Raw genomic sequence first — 18748 nt, forward strand, 5'->3', positions numbered from 1 at the left:
AAGTAGAATTTCAGCCTGCTGAGTGCAGTGACTACACAAAGTACGAGGCAGGGAACAGTGCGTAACTTCTCAGCTGTCTCAGACAATTTCTGCAGGTATTTCCTAACAAAATGTGCTCCGAATGCATTGCTGTAAATATGGATTTATCTTCTTTAAATCAACTAAAAAGAACATTCTTCTGCTTGCCATGGCTGTTACATGTTTATTAAAGGGAAAGTCAGTCACAGAAAAGGCTTTTTCATTTTCCCCTGATACATTCATATTTTTTTAGGAGCAGGGCCCTGAAACATCTTGGAAAATGTCACCGAGCTTTACATTCTTTCTGAGTATCTACAACATCAAAAGAAGGTGGTGGGCATGACAGTCAAACACAAAACCAGCAAGAATTGCAGTATTACAAAAGCAGAGGCGCATGTGTAAAATTATTTTCCATTTATTAAAAAAACATATATTCTAAACATGATTGTCAGAAAGTTTGATCTTGATACTTCGCTGTTAAGTTCAATGAATATTTTTCTGCTTGACAGATGATGAAGTCTTTGGTCTGAAATTATCTGTCTTTTCTCTCTCCATAAATATACATACACACACTCTATCTATATGGTTGCCCTGAAATCCCGTGCTGAATAGAGGTAGGTATCAGGGTTGCTATACCTCTTTCACAAAGCAGCAAACTGAGTCAAAGAGAGAGATAGTTGCTATCAGTGTGAATTGAATTAGAAGTTTCTGGTTTTGATCGAAGGACTGATCTTCTAACTGGTGGGTAGTGGTCTAAGGGCTTTGCATTTGTATCTTCAGCACCTCTTCTTTAATCTATCCTGGGACCACAGGCTGACACATCATATCCAGTACTGTGAAAATGAAGAGTTGGAGGACTGACCAAGGCAGCATTTTTAAATCATATGTGTTTATTTATTCAATGAAAGACTGTAATATGGGAATATTTCCAAACTAAACCTCTTACTTTATGAGTATTTCTATCCAGACCTTTGGAGTTTGCATTCATTTTCTCAAACAGTTTAAACCAACATGCCTCAAACTCACAGGACGTTTTTTATTTGGATCTATTACTAACTAGACATGATATAGTAACATGTCTTTAAAAAAATAAGTTACTAACTTTAGAAAAATGCTGATCATACTTCCTTCTTCATGTATTTCTTCCTAAACTTCCTGGTTCAGGCAGAAGAATCATCTGCTGATCCTTGTGTTGTCACATGAAGGAATTAGGCCATTTTCTCTAGGTATAAAATACATAGAAAATTTCCCAGATCATAGTTCCATATAGTGCTGAATATTATAGCCAGTTTCTAGCAAAGCACTTAAGCACATATTTACTTTCAACACCTCAGGAGTCTCATTCATATCAATGGGTTTACTCAAGAATTTTGGGCATTTAGGACCAGAATTCTCAGCATCTGGCTGAAGGAGGAGATTAGGATGTGAGGAACTAAGGGCAGGCTAATGAGCAAAGACCTGCTCATCTTCTGATCTTTGAGATGTTCTGACATTTTATAAAGAAGAGCGTGAGAGCCGAGAAGTATAAGCCTAAATAACTCGCTCCTTTTAATTAGGGGTTGTGCAAGGGCTAACAAGGATTATTACTGCTCCTAGGAGACACTCATACACATAAAAATGGCACAAAGAGAAGCCTGTATTTGTATGGCATTGACTTGGAAATACAAAAGGAAAAACTGCAGCTCCACTGAGCAGGGTGGGGTAAAAATTGAAAAGAATAAAAAAAAAGTCAATTTTTCTTGACATGAAATTCAACTATATTTTCCCCAGGAAAAATGAAATGTAATACTGGTAATTTATGCAGACAGTTGAACAAATTGAAACCATATACAGAAAATTAAGTTATGTCTTTATGGAAAGAACAGAACACGTTTAACAAGCACTACCTAGAGCCAGCAGTCTTTTACTATATAACTTGCAGGGTGGTTTAATTATGCTGAGGTCAGAATGTCTGTTTCTAGCTTTAATCAACTAATTCAAGATTTTATTTAGTCTGAAAAAATCTAATAAGGTTTTTGTTCTTATATTTATTTTTTTCCTATTCCAAGTATGAATTAGAAATAAACCACAATATTTCCCTAGATTTTTAAGATGCTAGGTTACATTTATGAAAATATCCTTGAGTGCATTAAAAGAAAAAAAACAACAACTAATTACTTTGGTACAGTGTGTTCTTGAATTTTAGTGTTTTACAAATTCCTTATTCTTAACCACTGTATTTAAGTCTAATTTTATGTTGTATGGTAGCTTAGTTTGTATTGCAAAGAGAAGGTTAAAAAAGAAGGAGTAAGCTCTTAAAACAATGTGTGGCTAGAGCGGGTTCTTTGTTGTAGGAACTGAGCTATATTCTGTCAGTTCTTAATGGATATTTTAACCTATTTTCAAATATTGGCTCACTGATAGCAAGAGTGAGTTAGATGTAGATGAATTCTCTGTTTTTTTCCATGCAGTTTCTGCAAGGAAGTGACATGTTGCTATACTTGTGCCTGTTTCCTTATATGGAAAATGTGTAAAGAAAGAAAACTGAAAGGACCCTTTGTTTACATGGCAAATGTAATGTGAATTCATAACAGTAAATACATTTTGTATGAAGCAGGTTTTGACACTGGGACTGAAACTGGAACTTGACAAGGTTCCCTTCCTGTGATGATGCTGAAAACCAGGATGAAGAATCAGTTATTTTTTTGCTCTTGCTGTTCTAATGCATCTTGATTTGTTTGTTTGCTTTTTGTGCAATAGAACATTTTCAGCCAGAGGAACGGAGTATGCAACTGATTCCTAACAGCCTGATGCCCTCCAGAGAAGTTGGAGGATGTGGTTTGAAATGTCCTCAGACAGAAGAGAGAATTTGAGCCTGTCTCTTCTATATCCTGGTTGAGGAGATTAATCACATTTCTACTGAGGGTTACAGTGTGAGATGGAGGGAGGGATAATGGTGGGGTAGTTTGGTCCCATTGGACATAAAAAAAAAGAGAATAATTCCGCTCATCTTTTTGAAAGAGAGGTGGTAGATACTTATGTTCAGGAAATGATCTGTAATTCAGGGTGCACTTTTCTGCATGTTTAAAAAAGAGGCAAGATTTGGGATGTGTTCTTAGGTATCCCCTTTTGCTCAGTTCTAGATTATTTCTTCCCCGGAGACTTCACTGTTTTGAATCTCATTTTGAGATGTCTAATACTTCCCTGGCATCACTTTGAGAGTCTGGTCACCTAATACAGGGTTATGAATGCGGCTTGGCCAAAAAAAGTAGATTTATAATGCTTCACTATTGCAGCTCATAAATCATTTTGTGGCTTTAGCTCAGATAGACTGCTTTTTTCCTTTATACCTGGTGATTCTCTGAGCTGGATGTTATTTAAAAGAAGTAGCATGGGCAGGATATCCCCTAAGAAACAGATTCAATCAAAGTAGCATTTGAGAAGAATGAAGATGTCCAAGAGTATTTGATATCTTGTAATTAAGATATGTGTTTGCTCAGATTAGTCTCAAGGTATCCAGAAGGAGGGCATATCTTCTGGCTTCTTACTGCACATCTGAATCGTCATTAAATGTTTGAGCCTTTGTGCTGAAGATCCCACAGTTTTTGTTACCCACTTTCTCTGCTTAGGTATGGACAGAGTATAGCAATCACTGCATGTTCAGAATAACAATAGCTAAAGTATACCTATAACTCTATTCCTCCTTTTTAAAAATAATGATCTTGCTGTAACTCAGGAGTGACTGGCCTTATAGAAGCCACACAGCTATTGTTATGTGTATGTATACAACCCAAAACTGTTCCTAATAATTTCCATTCCTTGGTTGGACAGCAGCCATTTGGTTAGTTGTCATTCAAGTGCAGGGAGACCATGAAGCTTGTGGAAGCTGTGTTTGAGACAGCAACACTGCCAAAACCACCCAAGTACGTAACTTCACTATGCCATTATATTAACAAATGATGATGGCTAGACCTTGAGATGGTGGAAAATGAAATGTAGACCAAGTTTTCTATTAGTAATACCTTCTAAAATGACACTCCAATACTTCATGTTAGCTTTTCCCCTCCTTGTCCATTTTTCCCCCCTCTTGCTTCTCCAGAAACCTTATCAGTCTCAGCTTTGTGCCATAGAATGGCTGAGCTCATCTCCATACATAAATATCTCTACCATCATACAGGGTATTTCTTTTAATTACTCCTCTTTCTGAAGCAATTTTTGTCTATGAATTTACTCCCCACCTAATGGGACATGAACTAACGTCTATCACACTTGATATAAATAAAGCCTGGTTCAACATTATCTGCAAATCTTGGTTTGGTGAAAAAAAAAAATCAGCACACAACAAAAATATCAACTGTTCACTATTCTAGCAAGAAAATGGCAATATTGCCAGCTTTTATTATGATACTATGACTAGTATGATTCTCATTGTCCATGCTCCTGAAAGGAAAGAGATAGATAAACTTTTGTTAAAAGAGATTTATTTATAGTCTTCCTGTTTGCACAAAAAATTAGAAAATTTGACCTCAATATGCCCTAAAAGCTTTAACCCAGGAAATGAAATGTCCTCATGCATATATTTTTAGATTTCATGGTTTTAAGGTTCACCGTAGGACTTTTGGCATTTCACTCACTGTGTTTGAGTGCTTGAGGTTTAGCAGCACTACAATGACTAACAAAATCACGGGGTTTTATAATCAGCAAAATATAAGATTACATTCAAACTACAAGTCTGAGTGCAAAGGATAGAGAACAGATGTATTTCACATACTGCTTTTTCCTTCTCACAAACCATATCTTAAAATACTTCACAAAATTAAAGACACAGAAGAAAGTCTCAACCAAACCTATTTAACTGATAGCCTGGTGAAATAGAAATTAAGAAAATGAGACATGTGATTTCATCTAAGATTAGAAATGTGATAAGGGATCAATGAGACATAAAAATAAAGAGAATATGGATGCAATAAAGTCATATGAAACTTCATCTAAGAAGATGCTCACATACACAGTGCCTAGACTCTATAAACAGAGAAAGACCACAGAGCAGAGGTCAGAGAAGGTGACAGCTACATCTGTGAGGAAGGCTGCAGGCAATCAAGGCAGCTGGTTTGAAAAAATGGAAAATAAAAAAATGTGATTGGCAATTTTTACTAGATCATGGGATGACTGCTTGTGACTGGGGGTGATGTGTTCGGTGTTGCTTATTAGGTAAGCTGAGTTTAATAACCATTTTGCTCTTGTGAGTGAACACAAGAATTGAAATTGCTACACCACGGAGATCCTGTTGCCATTAACAGATGTACAGCATCATCAGCAGATTTGTATTCTGCAGGACATGTCTGTCTCAAAGTTAACATGCTATACACCCTCTTTACCTCAACAGAGATGTAAGAGGCAGAAACCACTAGCTCCAGTCTTCTTGAGGTGGGGGAGATTGTGTCCCCACCTGCAGCAGCTGTGCACTGGTGAATAAGCTGCGTCCCTGGGTAAAAGAACCACGGGAGGTGGTCAGCAGACTGTACAGCATCAGAGATGATGAGAAAGAGATTGATCAGATCTTCTCAGAGATCCTGCAGAGACAATAGCCTGAATCCCCAGAGACACTGAGGGAGGATCAGGCAGAATCTGTGTTTATTGGGTTGGGAAATGGAGTCTCTCATGGTGGCAAAAGCTAGAAGCTGATGGCTTCTAGCTTATGCTCCACTTGCAGATCTGCAGCTACAGAATATGTTCATTACCCAGGCTTTAGGTGAGGGACTGGGACCTCTCTCCAACAAACCAACCAAGTCGGAGGAGCCTGAGTCATGCAGGAGCACCAGGAGGAAGCATAGCAGTAAGCAACTCTCTGTTTTAGGGAGTGAAGGTCCCACCTGATGACCAGATCTGCTGTCTAGGGAGGTTTTCTGGTTGCTGAGAGTTCAGTTCTGGGATGCTGCAGAGAGGCTGCCCAGACTTGAATGGCCCTTGGATCACTATCTCCTGCTGCTCTTCCATGTGGGCACCAATGATACTGCCAGGGGAGATCCTGGCTGTTTCCAGTGTGACTGCATGTCTAACCATCTGGAAAGCAGATTTGTAGAAAGACTTTGGTAAGAGCTGCATTAGGAAGATCATTGCCAGCAGGTTGAGAAAGGTCCTCTCTGCTCAGCACTGCTGAGACACATCTGGAGTCCAGAGTCTAGTGCTGGGCACTGGAGAAAGTCCAGCAAAGGTGAACAAAAATTATTAGAGATTGGAGCATCTGACACTTGAGGAGAGGTTGGCTTCGTTCATCCTGGAGAAGGAAAGGCTCACTGAGGGATTCTTTCAATGTGCATAAATATCCGATGAGATGACATGAAGAAGATGGAGCCAGACTCTTTCCAGTGCTGCACAGTGAAAGGAAAAGAGGCAATGGACACAAATAGAAATACAGGAAAATCTGTTTAAATGTAAGATTTTTTTAATTTTTTTTTTTTTTAAGTTGTGAGAGTGGTTGAACACTGGATAAGGTTGCCCAGTGAGGATGTGGAGTCTCCATCTTGGAGAAATTCAAGACCAAATTGGACATGGCCCCAAGCAATATGGTTTAGCTGATCCTCCCCTGAGTGGGGAGGTTGGAATAGATGATTTCCCAAGGTCCCTTCCCACGTCAGCTATTCTGTGAGTCCTTGAAAACTGCATTGGTGATGGGAGCCAAAGACTTGTTCTTTAGTGTTCAAGGCAGGAATATTTAACATTGTTTTGTCAGCTTTAGGACATACATGTATTAAAAAGAGTTTCTGAGGCAGATTATTCATGTTTTTAATTGCAGAAGGTGATAAAACTCTTCCTCAGTCCATTACCTCACCTTTGTGCAAAACTGATGGGAAAATTGGATATTGACAGATGGAAATGGAAGGGAAAAAAGGCTTCTGAGCCTCATGGGTGAGGGCAAGTGAGGCTTCTGCTTTGTCTTTAATGTTTTCTTTAAATTAGAATTTAGGCCAGATGTGTGCAGTGTGGACAGCAGTGTAGCTTCAGAATGTTTCATGTTACTATGTCACTACTGTGGAGAGGCCCTGGCTACCACTGCAAAGTGTGTGCTTTCATCCAGGACTTTGAAATCTGCAGAATTTCAAGAAAGCCTTGAAAATCCTCCATTTAGTTGGAATATTTTTCCAACACAACAATTTTAACAGGATAAACTGATTAGAGGAATATTTAATAATCCTGATTCCCAGTTCTGTGGTACTAGCTATGTTCCACCACAAATTTATTTTTACTTTGTACACAATAGGCTACAGTTTGGTTGTAAATATTTTATACCAGCACTTCTCTTGGATGAGCTGGTGTATATGAACAAAAGAGGAGCTTTATAATGCAAACATATTTTGTCAATTTTCAACTGACAATATTGTCTCATTCCTTCACAGAGTAATTTCTCAGAAAATCTGAAACACTGTTGCCTACTGAGTCTGACAGATGCCATAAGAAAAAATCTGTGGATGGACAAGTCATATGAACATGGGAGCTATAGGGAAAAAATCGTGAAGGTCTTAGCAGTCTATTTTATTAAGTTAATGAGATCGAGCTGAGAAAAAATGCTCCAAATTGAGTAGCCTCGTACTGTATATAAAGCATGTTTCGAAATACTGATACTAGAAACAGACCTCGACTTGATGAACTCCAGATGATTCCACTGATGTTAATACAGAGAAAAAACCCAGCATCTTCCCTCCTCCATCCCCTTCCCCTGCCAGAGGTAATCCAGAGATTCTTGCACTGTTAAAGTCATCATGACATATTTTGGAACTTGCAAAAATGAAAATGATTCATCTCATCTTTCCTATGATGTTTTAAAATGTATTTTGCAGTAGCTCTAAGTATAAGGCAGCTAGAAAACTTTCAGCAATTTATATAAATAAATATTGTAGGAAAAATCTTTGAAGTAGGAGATCATGAGTGAACACATCTGCTTAACAGAACTGAAAGCACAAGGGTCTGAGACCTTTCCCTTCTGTTCTACAAAACAAAATTAGAAAGAAAGATGTGCTTTGTTTTAATGTTTTACTCATAAACATTTTGCATTGTTTTGTATTTTAACACTTGCCTAGCAGAAGGAATGTGTAGATAAACAAATGTCTCTTTACTCTTAGTAGCAGTAGCATTCTGGTTCTTATTTATTGACTTAGCATAAATGTAATCTTTGATAGTAAGACTCCCATTTACTTTTGACTAAATAAAGCCTTTAGGAGATAACACTAAAAAAAAGACCTTTGGTTTTTAATAACAGTCATGAGAAAAATTTCTGAAGGTACCACAGTTTAAACCCTTCAGTATAAGATCAAAGAGTCTGACCTTGCTTTACAAAGAGTCGTCTCTTGATCAAAAGGACAGAATACATGAATTAAGGTCTTTTCCTCCTTGAAATACTAGGATTCTGTGATTCAGTCTATTCATAGCACAGCCTGAAACTGTTTTCCATTATTATCCAGTCAGTAATGCTGAAAAAAACATCCTTAAGTCTAATGATCTCGTTCAAATATTTTTTGAGTGGAAGAAGGGGTGAGATAGACAAAATCAAAGAAAACTCAGAGCTCAGCAAAGATTTTCCCTGTAGGGGAAATGAAAGAACTATTTTATAATAACTTTTCCTCCTTTTCCATACAAATGTAACTTTTCTTTGGACAGCATAGAAATGATAGATTGTTATAAGTTCTTGTATGTTACTGCCTGCTAAGGAGCCTGTGACTAATGATGCTCACAGGAAGATGTCTCTTTCAAACTGGTAATAACCATGGCCAAGCCTAGAAGCTTCTGTCCAGAGAGGTGCATGAACTTGCTTTATCTCCTGAATATTGTATCAAATATGGAACTGTACCAGAGTGCTATGGTTCCCTGGAATTAGGGAGTGCCACACTTAAAGAACTGAAACGCCAGAAAAAAGCTCCAACCAAACAAAAATCATTGGAACATTACTTACTATAAAAAATATAACAGAGTTAAAAACGAAGCAATGAACAGATTTTAAGTAATCGTAAGCCGCTAATGATAATGGTATGACTCAGATATTCCAGCATCTCAGCTAGTCTGTGAAATTGGCTGCTTTTTGCAATTGATGTTAAATTTGATGTGTGTTGGAGTCTGCTGGTGCTACATTTTCCTTACCAGAATCACTGATGGTAACTGCCCTGGGCACTTCTGAAGTCCAAATTGCAATGATTACAAAATGGAACAATTCAAGCAATTTCTCTTTTTTCAGTTCTTGTGCTTGGGTGTTGGACATCACATAATATTTTCTGTCCTTGCCTTTTCATCCATTTCCTCAAGTCTTTCACAGGAAATATTTCTATTATTTAACCTGATTAGATTAGACTTTTATCTTTAAACTGCCTTTGTTGTGATTACAGGCTCTTTAAACCACCGCGGTATAAAGTTCTAAAATATATGTCATGAGAAATATGGAAGGTACACATTTTTAAAGATTTGTATTATGAATTTTAGACTATATGTTTAAATAAAATTGGCCTAAGTATGAAGTTCACAAGAACTACATAAGGTACTCCTTTCTGATATTGTGTTAGATTAAGGAACCCTGGTACACTGTTAAATTCCTATTATCTTCTAATACCCATCTAAACTTGTAGACTCTTACCAAACATTAATAAGAGTTTTTTTCTGACATTAAATATTAATTATTAATATCAAGTATGTATAAAGAAAAATGTAATTTTAATTCATTTCTTAATAGTGCTGTATATCCTTTCCCTTTATGTTTCTTCCCTGTGTGTCATTATTTGGACCCTTAAGAAGGTCTTCACATTTCCTACTTTTATAGCCTCATATTTTAGATAAAAAATTGTAGTCGAGATAATGCTGGCAAGAACTTCTTCTTATGCACACTAATACTTCTACTCTATAAAAAGAGAGATTAGGTTTAAATAATACAAGATGTTGCCTCTCTGGCATATAAGAAGATGAGAAAATATGTATTTTTATTTCATTTGGAAACACGAGAAAAAAGAAAGGCTATGACACCGTGTTTTGTAGCCCTGTCACAACTACTATGTAAGGTATGCATATGAATTTTAGTAATTTCTACAATTAATATTTAGGTGTTTAATAATCTTTTAGTTACTGATTCTACATCAGATTTCTCATTATTATTGTTACAATCCTCTAGACAATCTCTAGCTCAGCGTTAGCCCTCTTGGTCTGTGACAGTCAAAACTGAAAACAGTGAAGAAAGACTAGGGTTCAGAGGGATAAACTTCTGATATATCCAATGTTTCATGAAACGTTTATCATGTATGTAACTGATGCAGAAATCAGTGAGATTTAGTGTGCTTCTACTAGGTATAATACTTGTTTCCTCTACAGCTGTCTCAACCGTTACTGAATTTTTGCAGTCTCCATCTTTCTTCTATTTTGAATTTGAAATGACAATGTAATATTCTGAAAAAGTGGTAGTGGTAAATTGAAAACAACTTACTGAAATTATCTTGGAAATACAGAAACGTAATTCAGAAAGTTCCAAGTCCGAGAAAGATATATTCTCTATTTATTTAGAAGAGCTATGGTTGAGAAACTTGCACTGAGTATGTCAGGCACTTGTCCAATTTGTTGTTCCAATAAACACTTACTTATGTAAAGTGGAAGAGCTGCAGTCAGGAGAAATGAGAATCCCACTTTACAGTAAATATGGTCCTGGTGGTAGAATGCCCACTTCAAATAGCTTCTGATTCAAGTCCCTAACTGGAATCAAGTAAGTTTGGATTGCACGTACCACAGATGAAATGACTCATTTGACAACTCTCCTGTCCAATATGGATTTTATTTTGGACCTCAGAATTGCCTTCGAATAAAAAGTTAATTAATTAAAATTATGCATTACCAACAAAGTTTCTTTTTGAACAAATCTATACCTTATAGTAAAGAAACCCAAAACAGTGTCAAAAGTATTCCTGACAAAGTGTTTGGATTGAATGGAGTTGTAAAAGGGAATGGTAAGCATTCAGAGGATCAGACAGGTTGCCAACCTCTTCAAACAGTGACAGAGAATCACAGAAGCACAGCATCACAGAATGGTCTGAGTTGGAAGGGACCTTCAGAGATCATCTAGTTGATAAAGAAGGTGACAGTAAACAGGGATTCTGTAAGATTTCAGTGCTTTCATTTACAATAGGAACAGGAAAAACAAATCTCTGGGAGCAATATATTATAAGAACCAGAAAAATATTCAGGAGTCTGTGCAAAAGAGGTCCTGATAGCATTTGTTGTAGCTTACAGTTCAGTTGATAGGTTAGATCCAATTAATCTCATCTCCAGCTACCTACATGCATCAGGCTTACTTTTAGATTTAAAAGGATTTAAGTATGTTCATGTTATTAGCTAGCAAATGTTAAATGAAGCACTGTGACAGTGCTCAATCTAGCAAAAGCATCAGCGAACAAGAAAATGTAGTAAACAGAAACAAATCAGCACTGGAAACAAAGTTAAGAGGCATCATGGAAAGTCTCATATCACAGGGAATGATGAACTTCTAGGTAAAATAGTACTTCTACAAGTATGAAAGCAATGGGAAACCGGGACTGATGTCTATACAAAGACAATGAAGGATAAAGACATGAAAAGGAAGGAAAATAGGAAAGGAATAAGTCAGCAACATGCCATTATGTAGAAAAGTAGGGAAAGGCTGGGAAAGATATTTATATAGGACTTAAATTACAGGCATCTATAGCTATAGATGCATCTATATCTATACTGCAGTTATATACTGCAGCTATATACATCTATACTGCAGTTAAAGGGATTCTCCAAAGCTGCTCTCAAGTCTGAGCTCTGTGTCCAAATCAGTGAATTTTCAAAGGTGACTCCCAGTGTGGATGCAGCACAAGGGAGTCTGCAGTCCCAGACATGTAATGCCCTGTTGGTGTGGTGTCAGGTAACTAGTGTGTCTGCAAGGAATGCTCCCAAGTGGTGGTAAGGTCCCTCATCTTCAGTGGTAGTGAATCTAAGATCATACCATTTTAACAACATGCTCCTAATAAAAGTATAGAGGAACGCTAGCTTCACACCCGCAACCAAGGAGCTAAAAAAAGGGTTTCTCACCAATGAGAAATCCAATATGCACATGTAACTTTGATATGTTAAAAATATTTAAATAGAGATAGGATGATGTCATTCCAAAGTACATGGCATTAAATGTAAGGCCGAGTAAAAGGGTAAAGACAATGAATTAATACAAAACAAGTATTAATACCAATGTAATTACACGGATAACAAATTCAAAATTCAAGGGTTCAAACCATAAGAATCAAGAAGGGAAGGAGGTGACCTGAAATACAGTCATATTTGTCATGGTGCACACTGTGTGGAAAACACTGTGCAGAAAGGCAGAAAGAAAAATGCCCTATCTGTAGGTGATAAAGAACACCTATGGGAAACAGAATCACTTTATCTTCTAAAGTCATGCTATCTCAAGAAGGAAAAAATAAGTAACAGTCACCAAGGCTGTAAATACTTCTAGTAAAGGGAAGGATAACTTCAGTGTAACTTTAGAAGACTGAGAGATGCTGAGGATGAAGTTATCCGGAATGCCAATGATTCGGTTTCTATGTCTGCAACTGTGCTGTTAGACCAATGACTACATTCAATTGCCACTGGTTTATGGATCCAGGTGAAATTTAATGCCAAGAAGACCAGTAAACAGCAACATTAGATTGGAGAAATGAGGGCAAGTGTTGTTCATCTACAATAAACTCATTCAGGAGCCAGTAGACAAATACAGACACTTGGTGAGAAGCCCATGAACCAACAGACAAGGAAACCAAGGAAATGGTACATCTAGAGACAAGACAAAGCTAGAAATAGTTCTTCACAGAGTCTGTAGAACTACAAGAACACAGAATGTCTTTAATGTTGTTGTAGCTAATAAAGATGGATGTAGCTGCCTACCAAAAAGGCATAATTTTGACCCTTGACATTTTCAGTGCAGCTGTCTAGAACTGGTGAAATCCTTCAAGTAAATTGTCAAGCACTCAAAATCCAGATATTTTAAAGAAAAAAGGAAATAATTATCATGGCCACAACCCTAAAACATTACTGTCCTGCAGAGTGATTTGAGTGAAAGTGCAATTTTCAATGGCAAATTAGGAAAAATACTCATCTAAAATTAGCAGGCCGGAGCTGTTGCTAGTTAGGTACCCAATACACTCAGAAAATGCATCTGGTGTAACTGTAAAATTTGAGTTAGTCTTATCTCAGAGTAATTAGAAAATTATCATAAAAAAGCACTACCAAGGGTACCAGAATGGTGACAAGACATGCTTTTGAAACTTCTGTGCTGTCAGATTAGAATAAAAGTTACTCAAAAAGCCACTTATGGTGGTAACACAGTGTAGAGCAAACTTGCAAGGACATGGAGACTCCAATGGAACATGAGATAATGTTATCAATACTTTATAATTTCTCTGCAAGACTGAAAACCACAGCAGAATAGAGGCAGCCAGCCAAAGGACCTCAAAAAAGGACCAAAAAGAGTCTTTGATATCACTTGGCCTTGAAACCATTGAAGACTATCAGGTTGGAAGGATTGTGATGTTTAAGTATACACAGTGTTGATATGGTTCACATTATCTACATTCCAGTAACCTGTAGTCCCAACAACTTGTCAAACACTTGAAAAAAAGACACAGAAAAAGCAATGTTTGAAAGGCAATAAAAGAAACTGTAAGAATCTTGGATATACATCAGGAAGTCTTAGTCTGCAGGAGGCAGTGGGAAGTGAATCTTTATGTGACTGGATTAATAGCTAAAGTTTTCACCTTATTGTAAATAAAGCATTTCTTTAGGTTTTCAGTCATTAGTCTTTATGTGATATTCATCAGGTTGTGGTCCATAAATTAGGTTGGAATTTTTTTTTCACTTTACTTTGTAAAAATAAGTAACTATCGTTGTTTCAATAGGATGAATGGCAGATGGGGGTAGGGAGGTTTGGGTTTTTTTTGTTGGTTTTACTTTGAGCCATGTTTTCAGAGACTTGAGAAATTTTCCAGAATCTGCTCCAGGCCATTCTACTGATATTTTCAATTCCTCAGAGGCTGTAAGAAGGGATTAACTGTTGGATGATATCCACATGAGAGACCATGAACACTACAAGTTGAAGGCTTTGCAGCATAATAATCTGTGGAAATGTCATCTGAAAAGCTGAGATAATGTCTGAAATTTGCCAATGGGCAATAATACTGTATCTGGGGATGTAAAGAAGATAGGCTCGAGCTTGATTATAAGAAGTCAAGAAAGATAGAATTGAATCTGAATGGAGAGACTTGTGGCTCTTTGGATTAAGTTTCACAAGAGATAAGCACTTGCTGACCTTCAGTCCCTCAGTGCTCTTCTCTCCAGCCTTTTTGTGCACTTGAATATTTGTTTCTCGACCTTGAGCCCTAGCAAAGCAAAGAGGTTTAGAAATACTTGAATTGGATCTGTTGTTATGATGATCTTTTCATGAATAATTTTTTGGCGAGGTTAATGTAAATCTGGATGCTATTCATGCACTGTTAGCATTGCAAGGTACAGAGGAAAAATCACTGATTCCGTGAGAAGAGCAAATGGCAATGTGCTTTCAAGAGTAGGTTCTTATCAGCAGGACAAATATTTTGATGAGCTGCACAGTCAGGTATCTTGCAGGTCAAGAACTACAGAAGGCTATTAAGGGAAATATGTTGAATTTCTGTTCCATGTAGTCTGTTACAGATAACTGTGGTCAAAAGACAATTCACACATGTAATATATTAGCTATGTTTTCTTTGGTTTTAGGCACTGAGTCTCTAGAAGTGTATCAGTGTAGTTCTGTGTCCAGTCAGACGAAGACCAAACAGCTATGTCAGGAATTAGAAGTAGTGTCACATCAGAATGCACTTAACCATGCAGTCTTGTCAATCTGTAGCTTTCTTGAAATAATATGTCTGAAACGGGGTATAGTGCACCAACTGAGGACTTTTCAGAGAGTGGTGAGGCATAGGTTAGATAATCTTTTATGACTCTATATGTGTTCTAATGTAATGTTTAGTGTTATTTTAGAATTGTATATTATTGACTGCAGTATGATTTGTAGTCTGTAATAACTTCTAGGCTGCTACCTAACCTGATCTTCTTCCTCTTACATTTGCACAGATTACTTTTTTTTGCTAAATGGAGTACTTTGCTCCTACCCTTATTACTTTTTGCAAGCAGAGGTTTCCTCTATTCCCAGTGGCGACATTTCTCTCTTTCAACTCTGTCTATGCATTAAGACATTTTTTTCCTCATCAGAAAAACAGAACCTTCAGGAGTGTTGGGCACTCCGTCATTCTTACATGGTAATGTGCAGAATAATGTACCTTGCGGCTCAAGATATTCAGAGGTTTTGGATCCTTTTTCTTTTTCTATGAATTTAAACAGTCTGTATCTCTCTTTTGTATTGATGTTTCTGAAAAAGAATCTGAAGCAGAATGAGACCTGAAAAGTTTCCACTCTTTTTGCTATAGTAAGGATGCATTCACTTATGCAGCAGATGATTCATGAAGTTTCTAGTAGTGAGGACTACTTATCCTGCCCACTGTCTTTGTAAGTATCTGTTCTGGTGGAATACAGAATATCCAAAAGTTAGAATGATATGGGTTAAATACCATATACTCCAGACAGTAACGTGTTTCTAGGAAAATCTTATTTCCATTACCTCTGAGCTGTCTGGATCTGCTCACAATTTTAGGAAGATCCTCCTGTTCCCCTTAGTCTTCTAGGCTAAAATCCCTGGGTTGCCTGCATCTCTCCCTATCTTCATTCTAAAATATCCTCCAGGCTCAGTGTGATCATTTCTCTTCAGGGCAGTAGAAATCTGCTTCTTCTTCCTGGAACCTCCTTCTGATCCAGGTAGGATAAGCCAAACAGGTGGTGTCGCTTCCTGCTCAGGCACATTTTCTTTAATACCATGTACAACATACTGTACACACTGCAAACTATGGCCAAAGAAACCAATCAGTAGCATTTCTCACTCAGAGGATGGTAAAGTACATGTCTTTAACATGATATTTTGGTGACTCAGAAGTTGGTGGGTTATTTCTCATCCAATCAATAAATTTGGCTTAAAGCACTAAGGAAGCAAGGAGGTAAATATATGATCTATCTGATTCTGTACAAAGTAAACCTCAAAGAAGTACTCTGCTTTCCAGAGACTGCCAATGTTTGTCTATGTTTTGCATGTTGTCAGGACTGTCTGACAGACAAGAGGAAGTCATCAGTCCACACTACAGACATAAGGCAGGTGCAGAGACATCTCAGCTCTCTCAAGTTTTGAGCACTTCAGCATAAGCTTGGCAGCTGGAAATCTATTAAAGAACCAAAGATGTCCAGGGAATGTCACTGTTCACAGGTGAAAAAAATAAAAGACTTAAACAAAAAGCAAAGATGCTAGGTATCCCCATTGACCTTGTGGATATTCTGCTATAGCTTCAGAAAGGTACCCAAGCCAGACCACTTATCACCCAGTGATGGGATTTACATGTTTCTTAATCTAAATTATTCCTTTTGCTTGGCTCTTCCTTCCAGTTATGACTTGGCCAGCTAGCACAGTTATGAAAGTACTAAATTGCCTGCACAATAGCTGCTAAGAAGTGTTTCAATTAATTTTCTGATACTTGAACAAACCTCAAATTTTTTGCATTGTTGTGTTGCCAGGATCCCAGTGATGTTCTTATAGCCTATGAGAAGAGGAAAGTCCATTTTAATTTCTTTTTTTCTCTAGAAGCATTGAAAAGTTAATTACCTATGCCCTAACTTTGTATTGAGGTGAGCGAAGTGTGACTGCAGCTCTTCTCCTGGTGAATGAGTTAAGACTTCAAAATGATGTTGCCATTCAAATTAAATTCTTCCAAATATAAGTAAAAACCTTAATCTTCTAAAATTGTATGTCCAGTAGTGACTATATAAATCAAAATTTTCTGATGTATTTGATGATGATTGTAACAGAAAACTTTAACATGAATATAAACTCTCACAGTAATTTGTATGGGTTATGTGTTGGGTGCAGTCGTTGAAGTTGCGTAATACTTTGAGAATTTATGTACTTTTTATCTTGGTTTTCTCAATTATCTTTGTTCCTCAGGGCTTATACAGGGCACTGTAAAATGTTTTAGAGTGACATACATTACAGAGAAACATCAGCTGTCATAAAAGCTTGAAGGCTTTAGTAAAAGCTGTGCCGAAAACGTATTTTCAGGTCACTGGATGCACTCAATGGTGCTGAGTCTTATTTCAAGTGACTGAGATATTACTTATAAATCCTGAGGCAGAAGCCATTAATCTGTTAAATGAAAAAAAAAAATATTGGACTATACCAGTTTCTGAGTTCACAGAGAATAGAAAGTTCTATTTGGAGAGATTTTTGCAGCTAATGATACTTAAAGTTCTGGCTTGTAGTCTTGTTTAGAACTTAAATTTTAAACTCTGTTTAGGAAGAAAGAACAGTAAATATTTTTAAGGATGAGGAAAAGTTTATATTCAGGCAACTCTCAATGCTTAAAGCCTTCCTCTTGCTAACAGGATTTTGCTTTTTCCATTCTTCTACTACTTTATTAATTCTTAAAACTTGTTCTACATTGTCAGGACACTGAGGACACACGTAGGTGTTAATGGCTCTGAGCAGCCTCACCTGGGATGTCCACCCATACCCCATTCATGGCCCCAGGACCACATTTCAACTCAACCCAGGGACATCAGTCCCCACCCCAGCGATGCTGTACGATGCCAATTCCAAGCTATGTCAAAGCCCTGCTCTTACCACCTTGGGTCCTACTGAGCTGGGCTGGATCTGTGGGCTGGTGTCCCAGCCTGACCTCAGCCTGTGCCTGTCCCCAAGAAGATATCCAATGCACTGGGCTTTGGGATGCCCCCAACTGCCTCCCAGCCTGCCCTGCTTTCTGGCACTGCTGGTCCCAGTTAGGGACCCTCTGTTGCTCTCAGTGCTCAGCCCAAGGGAGATGCTGACCCTGCTGCACCATGGCATCCATTATATCATAACTAAAATCTGAGGCAGAGATGTTAATTTTAGCTGTAGACCAAACAAATATTCACCCATCCATCACACAGTTATGCACTGCTGTGAATGTTAATGTCTGTCTCTGTACAGGAAGGCTTCTGTAAGCTGAATGTTCTAAGATATAAGCTATGAAGTAGATTGATAAGAAAAATGTAGCATTGAAATTGCTTAGCAGTTGGAAAGTAATGCTTGAGTAAATAAGTGCTTTACCGTCATATATTCAAATGATTTTTATGAGACATTAGCCACATCATTTTCTAAGAGCTTGTGAAAGCAAATCTTGTTGTATATTTGCCATTCAAACAACAAAAAAAATCTCTTCTTTGGCTAGGTGAATAGTTTCCGGTTTATAAAACCTTTCTGAATATTTACACATGTTTCATTTGATCATCTGGAGCCATCATTTATACTAGTAAGATACAGAAAAATGAATTTCTATTAAACTTATAAATATCTATTATTGCTTGCAGAAACAATTTGCAGTACATTTCTGTATTATTGTAACTCTTTAGAATGTAGTCACTTTTCAGAGAAAAGAGCAGAGTATTTTATTTACAGTTCCTTGCAAGCCTGGAACCAAATGAAGCCCTGCATTTTCAACACCCATTGAAAGGGTGCTGAGCCCCTCAACACTGAAACTTCCAGGGAGGCCAGACAGAAGAGGAGGGAATTTCCATTTTCACCTTTCAGAACCTGTCTGTATTTGGA

The sequence above is a fragment of the Mesitornis unicolor genome, unplaced genomic scaffold, assembly GCF_000695765.1.
Source record: "Mesitornis unicolor isolate BGI_N332 unplaced genomic scaffold, ASM69576v1 scaffold1869, whole genome shotgun sequence".
Lineage (NCBI taxonomy): Eukaryota > Metazoa > Chordata > Aves > Mesitornithiformes > Mesitornithidae > Mesitornis > Mesitornis unicolor.